General features: G+C 50.1%; 1 long non-coding RNA gene across 1 annotated transcript; it reads left to right on the top strand.

The window, feature by feature from the left end:
* Nucleotides 1-7544: 7544 nt before the first annotated feature.
* On the top strand, nt 7545-10029 carry LOC148138122 (uncharacterized). The gene is made up of 3 exons (XR_015754041.1): nt 7545-7585; nt 8760-8981; nt 9910-10029. It is a non-coding gene; the product is annotated as an uncharacterized LOC148138122 (long non-coding RNA).
* Nucleotides 10030-14567: the final 4538 nt, after the last annotated feature.

Raw genomic sequence — 14567 nt, 5'->3', positions numbered from 1 at the left:
GCAGCAAATGTAAACAACAGTTCACAATTCTGCGATCTGTATTTCTCAGTTACACCACACTAAATCATTATGCACAATTCTGCTCTCCATATCACTCAATTGCACCACACATTAGCACAGTGCACAGTTGTGTTCTCAGTATCGGTTAGAACAGACTTTGAACACTTTGGATAGCTCTTCTTTCCCTGTCCCTGTGTGAAACTACACTCCACTCTGGGTTGCACCCTACTTACAGCACTGACTGTTGATAATGATGAATGGCGTTTTCTGTTTCACAGGTTTCTTCAGCGATTGTATGAGTTTGGGTGCAACTTGTAAACAAAGGCCGTGTGACAACAGTGAGACTACTCTCAATGGGATATGTGCCGGTAACAAGTACTGCTGTTGGAAAAGCTGATGAAGGGAAAACCAAATGTGTCACAGGGCGCGGGATGACTGAGGTTCAACTGATGCTGTCTGCCCATTCTGAAATTCTGTTTCAGCTCAATCACGTAGACACGATGATATTATGACCCACTGTTTTCTGAATCAAGGAAATACAATTCACTGCATTGATCACTGGTTGTGTCTGTCTCTCATTGCTCACTACGATCAGGGTGTGCTCACATTGACCAGGATTTAGGGAGCGTGGGTGGAGGGTGGTGGAAGGGGAATGACCGAGAATGGGGATGCATATTGATTTTTTGTAGCTCGCACTTAGTTACAATCACAGTCCCATCGCTACATGACAAAATGCCATGTTCACACATTGCTTAGCATGTTCAACTCCAGCTGGAATCACAGGCTGGAGAAAATCATCACGATGTCTGGTTGTTCTAATTCTGTCAGAGATCAATGTTTAGGCATCTGTGCACTGTTGGACAATCAATGCTTAGGCAGTCGGGACTGTCAGAGGGACAGTGCTGCGGAAGAGGGCTCTATTAGATTGTCAGTGCAGACGCAAACGGTTCTGTTAGACACTCAGTGTTAAGGAAGTAATCTCACTTAGAGGCTCAATGCTGGGGAAGGAGGCTCTGTCGGATGGCCAGTGCTGCGCATTACGGCACTGTCTGTGTGTCAGTGCTGAGGATGTGGGCTCAGTCAGAGGTCAGTGGTGAGGCAGAGTGTGCTGTTGGAGGGTCAGTGCTTAGATAGAGTGTCTTATTGTAAGGTTAGTACTGCAGGAACAGTGCACTGTCGCAGAGTTAGTGCTATGGGAGCACAGCGCTGTCGGAGGGTCAGTGCTGAGAAAGTGGGCATTGATGGAGGGACTCTGCTGAGGGAGCGGCAGGTATTGGATGGACAGCGCTGCGAGAGGCTTAGCGCAGAGGTAGTGTCACACTGTAGAGGGTCAACGCAGGTAGAGTGGTCACTGTGGTCACTGCTTGAGGGTCAGCACTGAGGGAGATCCGCACTGGGTGCTGCACTGTCGGAGGGTCCGTGCCGAAGGAGTGGGCACTGTCAGAACTTCAGTGCTGAGGGAGTGCAGCACTGTTGGAGGGTCAGTGCTGAGGGAGAGCCGCATGTTCAGAGGTCAGTGTTATGTGTGTGTCGCACTGACGGAGGGTCAGTGTTGAGGGGCTGATTCAATGTTGGACACTCAGTGTGAAGGGAGTGCCACACTGTTAGAAACGCAGTGCTGTGGGATCTCCGCACTGTCGGAGGGTCAGTGCAGGGGGAATGCCACACTGTCGGAGGGTAAGTGCTGAAAGAGCATGAACATTCAGAAGGTCAGTTTGGAGGGATTTCGCACTGTCAGACGGTCAGTGCGGAGGGAGTGCCATACTCTCAGAGGGTCAGTACTGAGGGAACTGGTAATGGCGAAGTGACACACTGACGGAAATTCAGAGCAGAGCGAATACCACACTGTCGAAAAGTAAAGTACTGCCGCTCTGTCAGATGTTCAGTGCGGCATTGTCACATGTTGTGTGAGTGCCACATGGTCTGATACTCAGTGCTGAGGGTTCTCTGCACTGTCGGAGTATCACTGTTCAGGGAGTAGACGCTTTGAGAGGGTTCATGCTGAGGGAGTGTGTCATTCTCAAAGCGACAGCCCGAAGGGGATGACACCCTGTTGACCATCTGTGCTAAGGGAGCGCCGCAAGGTCTGAAGGTCAGTGCTGAGGGAGCGCCGTACTGTTGGATGGTCAGTTCTGAGTGGGTGTGGCACTTTTAAATGGTCAGCCTGAGGGAATAACTCTCTGATGGAGGGTAATTGCTGAGGGAGTGCCGCACTGTGGGAAAATCAGTGTTGAAGGAGTGCTGCATAGTCTGAAGATCAGTGCCGATGGAGGTCCACACTGTCAGTGTAACAGCGGTGACGGAATCAGCATTGTCGGAGGGTGAGCACTGAAGGAGTATCCTACAGTTGGAGCGTCAGTGCTGAGGGACTGCGGTTCTGTCGGAGGTTCCGTGCTGATGGAGCTTCAAGTTGTTGGAGGCTCAGTGCTGTGGAACTGTGGCACTCACAGACGGTCAGTGCTGATGGCGTGCTACAATGCCAGAAGGAGAGAGCTGAGCGGGCGCTGCACTGATGGTGGGTTAGTGCAGAGAGTGTGGCGCACTGTCAGTGGCTAAGTGCATCGGAAGTGCCGCACTGCCAGTGGATCAGTCCTGAATTATTGCCGCACCGTTCGAGGGTCAGTGCTGAGAGAGTGTTACACTGTCGAAATCGCAGTAGCGAGCAAGCTCTTCATTTTCTGACTGCCAGGGTTGAGGGACAGTGGCACTGTCCTAGGGTCAGTGCTGAGGAAGGCGGGAACTGTTGGTGGGTCAGTGCAGTGCGCTCTCCACACTGTCGGAGCGTCATTGCTGAGGAAGAGCAGCACTGTTGTATGGTCAGTGTTGTGTGAGTGGGCACACTTGAGCAGTCATAGGTATGGGTGTGGGCTCTTTCGGCCGTTTAGCACAGGGGAAGTGAGAACTTTCAGATGGTCAGTACTGAGGAAGTGCCTCACTCTCGGAAGTCAGTGCTGAGGGGGTGTCACACTGTTGGATGGTCAGTGTTGAGGAAATGTCTCACTGTCAGAGGGTAAGGACTCGGTGAGTTCCACAATGCCGAAGAGACAGTGCTGAGGGAACTCTATACTATTGGAATGTTAGTGGTGAAGGATCTCCACATCGTCAGAGATTCAGTGCTGTGCGAGCACCGCACCATTGTATGGTCAGTGCTGGGGAAGGACAGGACAGTGTTGTGAGAGTGCAGCACTGTGATAGGATCATTGCTGAAGGAGTGGGCAATGTTGGAGGATCAGTGCTGATCGTCATTGCTGATGAGGTCCCGCACTAGAAGAGGAAGTGCCGATGGAGCTCTAAATTGCCAGACGATCAGTGCTGAGGCAGAGTCCCACTATCAGACGGTCAGTGTTGAGGCAGAGTCCCACTGTCAGCTGGTCAGTGTTGAGGGTGCGCTGCTCTGTCGCCGGATCAATGTTATAGGAGTGGGCACTGTTGGAAGACCAGTGCTGAGGAAATGCTGCACTGTTGGTTGGTCAGCGCTCAGGGAGCCTCGCGCTGTCAGAGGATCAGTGCTGAGGAAGCGCAGCACCTTTACTTGGTCAGGGCTGAGTATGTGCTGCGCTGTCGGAAGATCAATGCAGAGGGAGTGCTGCATTGTTGGTGGGTCAGTGCTGAGGCAGCGCCGCGCTGTCAGAAGATCAGTCCTGAGGAAGCGCAACACCATTGGCGTGTCAGTGGTGAAGGAGCTCTTAACTGATGGAGTGTCAGTGCTGATAAAATGCTACACTGTCGGAGGGTCAGCAATGATGGAGCTCCGCATCATTTTCGCAGGGTCAGTGACAAGAAAATGGGGCACTATTGGAGGGTTAGTGCTCAGGGAGCTCCGCGTTGTCAGTGAGTCAGAGCAGAGGCAGTGTCCCACTGTCAGTGGGGCAGTGGTGATGTAATGGGGAACTGTTAGATTGTCACTGTTGAGATAGCGGCGCCCTGTTGGATGGAAAGTGCTGAGGGACGGTGCACCATTGTCGCGTTAGCGTTATGGGATCACCACACTGTTGGAGGTTCAGATACAAGGGAACGTCGCACTGTTGGATGGTCAGTGCTGAGGGGGTTTTGCACTGTCGGATGGTCAGTGCTGAGGGGGTTTTGCACTGTCGGAGGGTCAGTGCTGAGAGAGCTCCCACTATCAGAGGGTCAGTGCTGATCGAGTTGCGCATGGTCGGATGGTCAGTGCTGAGGTAGCACAAAGTGTCGAGCATCAATGCTCTGGGAGCGCGCACTTGGGAGGATCAATGCTGATCGAGCCCTGCACTGTTGGAAGGTCAGTGCTGAGGAAACGTAAGGCTTTCCAAGGCTGAGTGCTGAGGGTTTGCTGCACTGACAAAGGGTCAGGCTGAGGGACCTCGGCTATGTTAGAGGGCCAGCGCTGAGGGTGTGTCGCACTGTTGGATGATCAGTCCTGAAGATGTGTGCCACTGTCAGCGTGTCAGTGAATGGCTAGCACGGCTTTGTCATTGATTTAGTGTTGAGGTTGCACTGCTCTGTTGGCGGGAGTGTCCCATTGTTGTAGTGTCAGTGCTGTGGGAGTGCCATACTGTCGAAGACCTCCACACCGTTGGAGTGTCAGTGCTGCGGCAATGTGAGATTGAGGGAGCGCTGAGAGAGTGGGCACTATCAGTGGGCTGAGAGTGTCCGCACTTTCAGAGTGACAGCGTTGAGGGAAGGTCAAACCATCGTAGGGTCAGTAATGAGCAATTGCCACATGGTTTCTGGTTCAGCGCTGTGTCAGTGGGCACTGTTGGAAGGTCACTGCTGAGGGAATGCTCAACTATCGGAGGGTCAGTGCTGAAGAATTGCTGCACTGTTGGAATGTCAGCCCTGAGGTAGTGGGTACATTAGGACGTCAGAGTTGAGGCAGCGCCGCACTGGAGGAGGACCACGCTGAACGAGTTTGACACTGTCAGAGGGTCAGTGCTGAGAAGGTGTCCCATGGTTAGTGGGACAGTGCTGAAGGAACTCCGCGTTGCCGGAGGCCCAGTTCTCACAGGGCTCGCAGTCGGACGGTCAGTGCTGAGGGCGTGTCGCACTGTTGAAGTGTCAGTGCTGAGGCAGCTCTACACTCTCATAGGGCCTGTGTGGAGCGACTGCCGCACTGTGGGAGTTTCAGCACTGAGGAAGTGCCGCAATTGTGGAGTGTCAGAGTTGAGGGAATGCTGCACCGTTCGAGTGTCAGCGATGAGGAAGTGTCACACTGTCGGAATGTCTGAGCTGAAGGAGTGCCACACTGTCAGAGGGTCAGTGTTGAGGGAGATTTGCACTGTCGGATGGAGTGCTGAGGAAGTGCCGTACTGGTAGACGGTCAGTGCTGAGGGAGAACGCACTGTCTCTGGATCAGTGCTGAAGAATTACTACACTGTTGGAATGTCAGCGCTGAGGCAGTGGGTACTCCAGTACGGTCAGTGCTGAGGGAGCGCCGCACTGGAGGAGGACCACGCTGAAATAGTTTGACACTGTCAGAGGGTCGTGCTGAGAAAGTGTCCCACGGTTGGTGGGGCAGTGCTGCAGGAACTCTGCATTGTCCGAGGCCCAGTGCTTACAGGGCTAATAGTCGGACGGTAACTGATGAGGGCGTGTCGCAATGTTGAAGGGTCAGTGCTGAGGCATCTCTGCACTGTCATAGGGTCAGTGCTGAGCGAGTGCCGCACTGTGAGAGGTTCAGCACTGTGGCAGTGCTGCACTGCTGGAGTGTCAGAGCTGCGGGAGTGCTACACTGTTCGAGTCCCAGCGCTGAGAAAATGTCACAGTGTCCGACTGTCTGATCTGAGGGACTGACACACTATCAGAGGGTCAATGCTGAGCGAGATTTGCATTGTCGGATGGAGAGCTGAGGAAGTCCTGTACTGCTAGGCGATCAGTGCTCATAGAGCGCTGCCCTGTGGGAGGGTGAGTGCTAAAGGAGTGGGCAATGCCAGAAGGTCAGCATTGAATGATTGGGCATAGTCAGCGACTCAGTGCTGAGTTCGTGGAAATATCGGCGGGTCAGCTTTGAGGGGATATTGCACTGTTGGAGGGCCAGCACTGAAGGAGCATTGCACTGTCAGAAAGTCAGTGCTGAGGGAGCGCTGCACTGTTGGAGGGTCAGTGCTGAGGGTACTCAGCACTATTGGGCAGTCAGTTCTGAGGGAGCGCCACAGTGTCGGAGGGTCAATGCTGAGTGAACGCTGCAGTGTTGGAGTGTCAGTACTGAGGGAGTGCAGCACTTCAGAGGGTCAGTTCTCTGGGAGTGCTGCACTGTTGGAGGATCAAGGTTGAGGGTGTGTCATACTGTGAAAGAGTCATTGCTGACTGAAATCCTCACTGTTGGAGTTTCACTACTGAGGTTCGGAAGGTGAGTGCTGAGCGACTCGGCACTGTCAGAAGTTCAGTGCTGAGGCAGTGGTCACTGTTGGAGGGTTAGTGCTGAGTGAATAGGCACTGTCAGATGGTCAGCACTGAGGGTGATGGTACTATCAGATGGTCAGTGCTGTGAGAGCTCCACACTATTGGAGTGACCGTGCTCTGGGAGGTGGGTGAAACAATTTAGTTGTTTACCACAGAGGGCTGATGATGCTGGGTTATTCAAAATATTGAAGACTGACAAAGAGAGAGGGATTCTTAAACAGTGAGGGAATTGGGGGTTAATGGGGGAAGACAGGGAAGGTGCAGCAGTGGTTAGTCAGATCTGGTGTTGTCCCATTAAATGTCGCAACAGAATGTGATGTCCTGAAAGTCTTACTTCTGCTCCTGTCGTGGGAAATATTCTCTGGATCTCTGTCTACCAGGAATGTGTGTAGCAATTTCACTCAGTGGTTAGCACTGCTGACTCGCAGAGCCAGGCATACGGGTGACTGTCAGATTCGAACTTGCAGATTCTCCCTGTGTCAGCATGGGTTTCCTCCGGCTGCTGCTGTTTCCTCACACAGTTCAAAGATGTGCAGGCTCAGGTGGACTGGCCATGGGAAGTGTCTCCGCAATGTGACATGATGTGCAGGCTGGGTGGATTAACTCTGCAAAAATACAGGCCAGAATGCTGCTTAGTATCCTGTGGACTCGATCGACCAAATGGCCAAAAGACATAGGAGCAGAAGTTATGCCATTAAGCCCATCGAGTTCGATCTACCATTCACTAAGGGTCTCTTGAACTTCTTCTCTCCTACCAATGAAAACATCTTCCCAACATTCACTCAGTCCACGCTATTCAGTATTCTGCTTCTCCACCATAGAGATTCTGCACAGAAACTTTGGAATAGTAATTTCTCTGACGCACTGTGGGATTGGGGTAAATGATTAACAGTTTGACTCAGTGAAGAAGGTGGTGAAATTTCGACAGAGTCTCTGAAATGCGATGCAGTGAGGTGGAGCAAGCTCAGGTTGTATCGAAGGGTGAGTACACATGTTAATGATTTAAAATGATCAGCCTGCTGAGTTCCTTCCAAGGAAGGAGGACACTCTGAACATCTTGTTGGAGGGCTGTTCGATTCAGAATACGTCAGCTCCAGGGAATTAGGACGGACTATGTCCAGAATCGCTTCTCACAATATCTCGGCGCTGAGCAGCACCACCCAAGACGAACCCTCAAACACGGACCGTGCACTTCGGAGTAAAGAAGGTGAAGCCTTCACTCACTCTCTGTCTCTATCACACACTCTCCCCCTCTCTCTGTCTCTATCACACACTCCCCCCGTCTCTGTCTCTATCCCACACTCCGTCTGTCTCTCTGTCTCTATCACACTCCCCCTCTCTCTCTCTGTCTCTATCACACACTCCCCCTCTCCCTCTCTGTCTCTATCACACACTCCCCCTCTCCCTCTCTGTCTCTATCACACACTCCCCCTCTCTCTGTCTCTGACGCATGAGCAAGGAAAATGTTTCATAGGAAAATCTACTGGAAAAAATAAGTGAGAGCAGAATCCAGAATCAGAAGTGCAAATCGGTGTGAAGGCTGTCGACAAAGAAACCAGACAGCAACAGTGAAAAAGTGAGAGACAGACAGAGACAGCAAGAGAGATCGAGAGCAAGAGACAGTGTGTGTGAACATCAAAGAGAGGAAAGAGAGAGAATGAGAGAATTGCAGAGAGCCAGACAGCGAAACAAAGAGCACGACAGACAGAGACAGAAAGACAGAACGTTTGAGAGAGTAAGAAACTACGGGAAGAATGACAGACACAGAACGTTAAAGATAAAAGGAATGTAGAGAGAGTGAGAAGCGGTAAGTGAAAGGGAGCGACTCAGATTGTTACATAGTAAGTGAGACTGAGTTGAGATAAAGTGATTGAGTCAGTGTGAGTAACTGTGAGAAGCAACAGTGAAAGAGATGAGAGAATGAGAAATACATATAGAACTAAGCAAAGATGTTAACGGAGTGATAGCAAGAGTGACAGAGAGACTGTGAACGACAAAGATTCAGCAATATATGAGAGAAAAGAGAAATTATGAGAGAAATGAGCGAGTGAAAGTCAGAAAGACAGGGACATACAAACAGAGCAAGATAGAATGACAGAGTGAGAAAGATGGGAAGGTGTGAGACAGGAAGACAGAGGTACAAGCACAGGAAGAAAGAAAAAGAGAGTGACAGCCAGAGGCAGTGAGCAATAAACGAGGGAGTCATAAAGTGAGAGAAAGTCAGAGAGTGAGAGACATAAGAATGACATAGTGAGAGTGAAATAGAAACACGATTGACAGTATGAGGTCAAGACAGAAACAAAATGAGAGACAGAGAGAAACGTTGGGAGCCTTTGCCGATATTGACAGTCCGATTGTTCCTACTATCTTTCTGTTACCAGTTTGGAAGGCCCCGGCTCTCGCTTGCCACTTGACATGGGACTGTTAGAGACCATTCCCATAGAAGTCGGTTTGTAAACAGTGTCATATTCGCTCTGCCCTCTCCAGGCTCAGAGGAGCCGACCACAGGATGAACGGAGTATTCCTATTCCTCCTGCTTGAACTCCTCGCCCTGTTTCTGTCTCGGGCCGGTCTTTTGCCACGGAGGAAATTCATCGACCAAGGTGAGTCGCTACCGCGTGGGGGCATGTGGGTGGGAGGTTATCGAAAGTCTGGCTCTCGGATTGAAAGGAGACTGCTGGCTTTAGCTGATTTCACACAGCCCCGCTGGCCCCAGGCACCCCCCTCCATTCCCTGTCAGTCCGCTCTCTGATACTGCCTTTTCCTAGCTTGGCACTGAGGCTTTGTGGACCAGAGAAACAAACAAATAGACACACAGCCAGAGAGAAACACACACACACACACACACACACACACACACACACACACACACACACACACACACACACACACACACACACACACACGCACACACACACACACACACACACACACACACACAACCAGAAAGATATCACCTAAGAGCAGGAGTCGGCCGATTCCGTACCTCAATATGCTGAAAGGTGATCATCTCACTCAACGTCAATTTCCCACTTGCAACCCACACCCTTGATGCCTTTAAAACTACAAAATAAAAGCTCTTTCTCCTGCGCATCAGCATAAGTCTCTGTGACACTCTAGCATCCACCCACATATGCTGGCACGTCCTACCGTTCAGGCACAGCCTGTGTGAATAGATAGCAATCATTGAATTCGATATCCGCGTTGGAGTTTTAGAACAGAGCAAGTCGGAGACACAGGTTTGTCAGGCGCGCTGTGGAGCAGGTTTAGAGGTTTATTTTCTGGACGTCGTGGTAGACTCCAAATGCCTCACATCCACACTCTGTCCGAACCTAGAAAAAAGATGCAGAGTCAAAAACTTTTCATGGGTGTGTGTTTGCAGAGACGAAAGTCTTACGTGCGCGATCCCCATGACCGTATTGGCTCCCACTTCCGGCTGTTCAGGTTTCACCATCAGTAATTCTGACGTGGTGGGCGAGTGGGTTGAGAGGAATCCTGGTTAATCCTCGGCCTCGCTGGTTTCGTTCGCAGAGACTTGAGCCACATGTGAAGTGTTGAGAGGCCTGTGCCGAGAGCAGACCTGCCGAGGAGACGAGCTGAAGATCAGAGCCAACTGCTACCGGGGCACCCATTGATGCCGGGCGAAGGAGTTGGTGATGTTGGATCTGCTGATGACCCAGACGCTCCATCTTCCATGTGTGAAAGTGCAATGGCCTGGATATGGTGGGATCGTGGAGATGGCACTCCCAGCTCCCAAGCATTCCATTTTTACACAGCTTAGCTTGGTACTCAAGACTCCTACAGCCTTATTACCCTGCTATCTGTCATACTGGCAATAAATATTGAGGATAGTGCCTGTCAATCGATCTCTTCCTCTTTCTCGGTGTCATATTGATCCATTCTGAATGCTCAAAGGTGGGGAAGGATTGGATATGAGCACACAAGCTGAAACAGAGATACAAACACCACACACACACACACACACACACACACACACACACACACACACACATTCACCCTATACATAGACACATATCCACATACATGCAATGACACACCCTCACACATCCACCCACATCTACACACACCCACCCATACATACAAACTCGCACAAACACACAACAGTACCCACATACACACACATATCCACTCATACACACGCAGACACACCAACACATACACGCACTCACAAACACAAACTCACACACGCACCCACATATGCTCACACCGACACCCACACACATGTCCCCTCATACATCGACACCCGCACACAGACTCACACACACATTCACACACTTTCAAACAAACCCACATGCACACAGACACAAACACACACACACGCACATGCACAGACAATCACACCGCACAGACACTCACACACACACGCCCACACACACCAACGCACATGCACTCAAATATATACACAGACACATTCACACACACAGACACATCCACCTACCCAGATGCACACACACACAGGCAAGTGCGTGCGCAACCATCCACCCACACACAAACACCCACAAGCGCACGCATATCTACACAAACACACACCTACAGACACACAACTGCACACCCACACACATCCCTTACACACAAACACACAAATACAACTTCACACACACCCCCACGCCCAATGACACACACCCACACACATCCACGCACTCACCTACACACAACCACACACACACCCATATTCACATCCACTCATCCACAGCCATTCACGGACACACACCCACACGCATCACAACACCACACACTCCACACACACGTACACACTAAACACCCATACATACCCACACACATACCCACACACACTCACTCAAACTGACACGCATTCACCCACACACACACACACCGCGCCCCCTCACACTCCACACGTACAGAACACACAGTCATTGTCATACACTTATTAAACCCACACCATCCCACACTCACACATACAACCCAACAAACGCACATCCACCCACACGCATCCACACACACACACACACACACACAAACACACACACACACACACACACACACACACACACACAGACACACACAGGTGTATCCGTGGTGTAGAATTGATGGAAATCATCCCCTAAATGCTACATGTTGGATGGAGATACAAGGGGACTAAGGATAGATCGTTTGTGCTACTCTATAGAAAATAATTGTGTAAATCATCTTTTGAAAATACTTAACTCTCTGACTGATAGTTTTCCGTCTGGAAAGGATGATATTTTTTACAAATCCTGGGACTACGATTTGCTGATGGTACGACGACACTGCTCCACCATGTTTCACTTACATGTCAGTAGACGTTAGACAGGCTGAATGGACATCCCCGTGCCAATCATTATTTTAGCAGACACTTCACTCAGATATGTATCCCGTAAAAGAAAAATATGATGTATTTTGTTGGAAACAAAAATTTCTAGCGGCATCAAGGTTGCAAGGATGAAAAGCATTGTTTCCCCCACCTGACACTGTGCTCCTCGGATGAGCCCTTTATGTGAGATTTCAGATGTTTCTATAATGTGGCAGGTGGGAGACATGGCACACGTCTCCGCTGGCTACATCTGCGGGAAATGCACCCAACTCTAGCTCCTTGAAAACCGTGTGAGGGAATTTGAGCTGGAGCTGGATGAACTACGGATCTGAGGGCGTAATTGAGAGGAATTACCGGGAGTTGGTCAGTCCCAAGGCTCAGGACAATTATAGATGGGCTATAGTTAGTGGGAGGAAAGGGGACAGACAGACAGTGCAGAGATCCCCTGTGGACATTCCCCTCAGCAATAAGTATAGCGTTTTGGATGCTGCTGGGTGGGGGGGGGGGGGGGGTGACCGACTAGAGGAAAGTCATAGTAGTCAGTTCTCTGGCACTGAGCCTGACACTGTGGCAAAGAATGTCAGGGGGAAGAATAGAAAAGTATTCGTTGTAGGGGACTGGATAGTTAAGAGAATCGACAGGAGATTTTGTGGTCAGGATCGGGATTCCCGGAAGGTATGTTGCCTCCCTGGTGCTAGGGTCCGGGACGTCTCCGATTGGGTGTATAAGGTTCAAAAAGGTGAGAACGAACAGCCAGAAATCGTGTTACATAGTGGTACTAATGATAGAGCCAGAAAAAAGGATTGAGAATATAAAAAGTGATTTCAGGGTGTTAGGATGGAAGCTGCAAAGCAAGACGAACAGAGTAGTGTTCTCTAATTTGCTACCAGTGCCACGAGATAACAAGGCAAGGAACAGGGAGCGGGCGCAGCCTAACACGTGGCTGTGTAGCTGGCGTATTAGGGAGGGCTTCAGATATGTAGATAATTGGGATGCCTTCTGGGGAAGGTGGGACCTGTACAAGAAGGACGGTTTGCATCTGAACTGGAAAGGGACCAATGTCCTGGGTGGAAGGTTTGAACGAATAGTCCGAGAGGTTTTATACAACTATGGCAGGGGGGTGGGAACCTGAGCTGTATACCGGAGGTGAGAGTTGATGCAGATGAGGCAATAGCAAGAGGTAAACCAGCTAGTGGGAAGGGTTTTCCTGGAAAGGAACCAAGGAATCAGTTAAAGTGTGTTTGTTTGAACGCAAGGAATATCAGGAATAAAAGTGACGAACTTAGAGCATGGATCAGTACCTGGTGCTATAATGCTGTGGCCATAACACAGACATGGGTTTCTCAGTGGCAGGAATGGTTGCTGGAAGTTCAAGGGTTTAGAGCATTTTAAAAGAATAGGGAAGGGGGGGAAGAGGAGGGGATGTAGCACTACTAATCAGAGAGGGTATCACAGCTACAGAAGCTTCCATTGTCGAGGAAGATCTGCCTACCGAGTGAGTATGGGTGGAAATTAGAAACACCAAGGCAGCAGTCACCTCGTTAGGGGTTTACTACGGGCCCCCCAATAGCAGCAGGGAGATGGAAGAAAGCATAGGTCGGCAGATTTTGGAAAAGTGTGGACGTAATACGGTTGTTGTAATGGGTCTCTTTAACTTTCCCAATATTGATTGGAACCTCCTTCGAGCAGAAGATTTGAATGGTGCAGTTTTTGTAAGGTGTGTTGAGGAGGGTTTCCAAACTCGGTACGTTGAGAGGCCGACGAGGGGAGAGGCCATTCTAGACTCGGTGCTCGGAAAAGAGCCGGGGCAGGTATCAGATCTTGTGGGAGGAGAGACTTTTGCTGATCGTGACCACAACTGCCTGACATTCTACATAGCTATGGAGAATGAGAGGATTAGGCAAAATGGGAGGATATTTAATTGGGGAAGAGGAAACTATGAGTTAGCGATTAGACATGAGTTAGGAAGTATGGTTGTTCCATGGTAAAGGCACGATAGACATGTGCAGACTGTTTAAGGAACAGTTGTCGCGAGTGATGAATAAATATGTCCCTCTGAGACAGGCAAGAAGGGGTAAGATAAAAGAATCTTGGATGACGAGAGCGGTGGAGTGTCTCATCAAAAGGAAGGAGGAAGGAGGTAGCTTACAGAAGGTGGAGGAAGCTGGGGTCAAGCTTAGCTCTAGAGGATTACAGGAAGGCGAGGAATGAGCTCAAAAATGGTCTGAGGAGAGCCAAGAGGGGGCACGAGAAAGGCTTGGCAGAAAGGATTACGGAGAACACAAAGGCATTTTACACTTATGTGAGGGATAAGAGAATGGTCAAAGAAAGAATAGGGCCGATCAGGGATAGCATAGGGAACTTGTGTGTGGAGTCCGAGGAGGTAGGGGAGCCCTAAATTAGTTTTTTTGCTTCTGTCGTTAGGAAAGAAACGAACTTTGTTGTGCATGAAACGTTTGAAGAGCAGGTGTGCATGCTGGCATGGATAGAGATAGAGGAAGCTGATGTGCTGAAAATTTGGTCAAACATTAAGACTGACAAGTCGCCAGGCTCGGACCAGATTTGTCCTCGGCTGCTTTGGGAAACGAGAAATGCAATTGCTTCTCCACTTGCGAAGATCTTTGCATCCTCGCTCTCCACTGGAGTCGTACCTGAGGATTGGAGAGAGGCAAATGCAATTACTCTCTTCAAGAAAGAAAATAGGGAAATCCCCCGCAATTACAGACCAGTAAGTCTCACGTCTGTCGTCTGCAAGGTGTTAGAAAGGATTCTGACGGATAGGATTTATGACCACCTGGAAGAGCATGGCTCGATTAAATACAGTCAACACGGCTTTGCGAGGGGCAGTCATACCTCACAAAGCTTATAGAGTTCT

This window comes from Chiloscyllium plagiosum, unplaced genomic scaffold (genome assembly GCF_037043375.1).
Source record: "Chiloscyllium plagiosum isolate Xiang-an unplaced genomic scaffold, Cpla_swu_hap1 HiC_scaffold_41, whole genome shotgun sequence".
NCBI classification, from domain to species: domain Eukaryota; kingdom Metazoa; phylum Chordata; class Chondrichthyes; order Orectolobiformes; family Hemiscylliidae; genus Chiloscyllium; species Chiloscyllium plagiosum.
The sequence above is the reverse complement of the archived record's forward strand: the minus strand, read 5'-3'. Positions and strand labels throughout refer to the sequence as shown.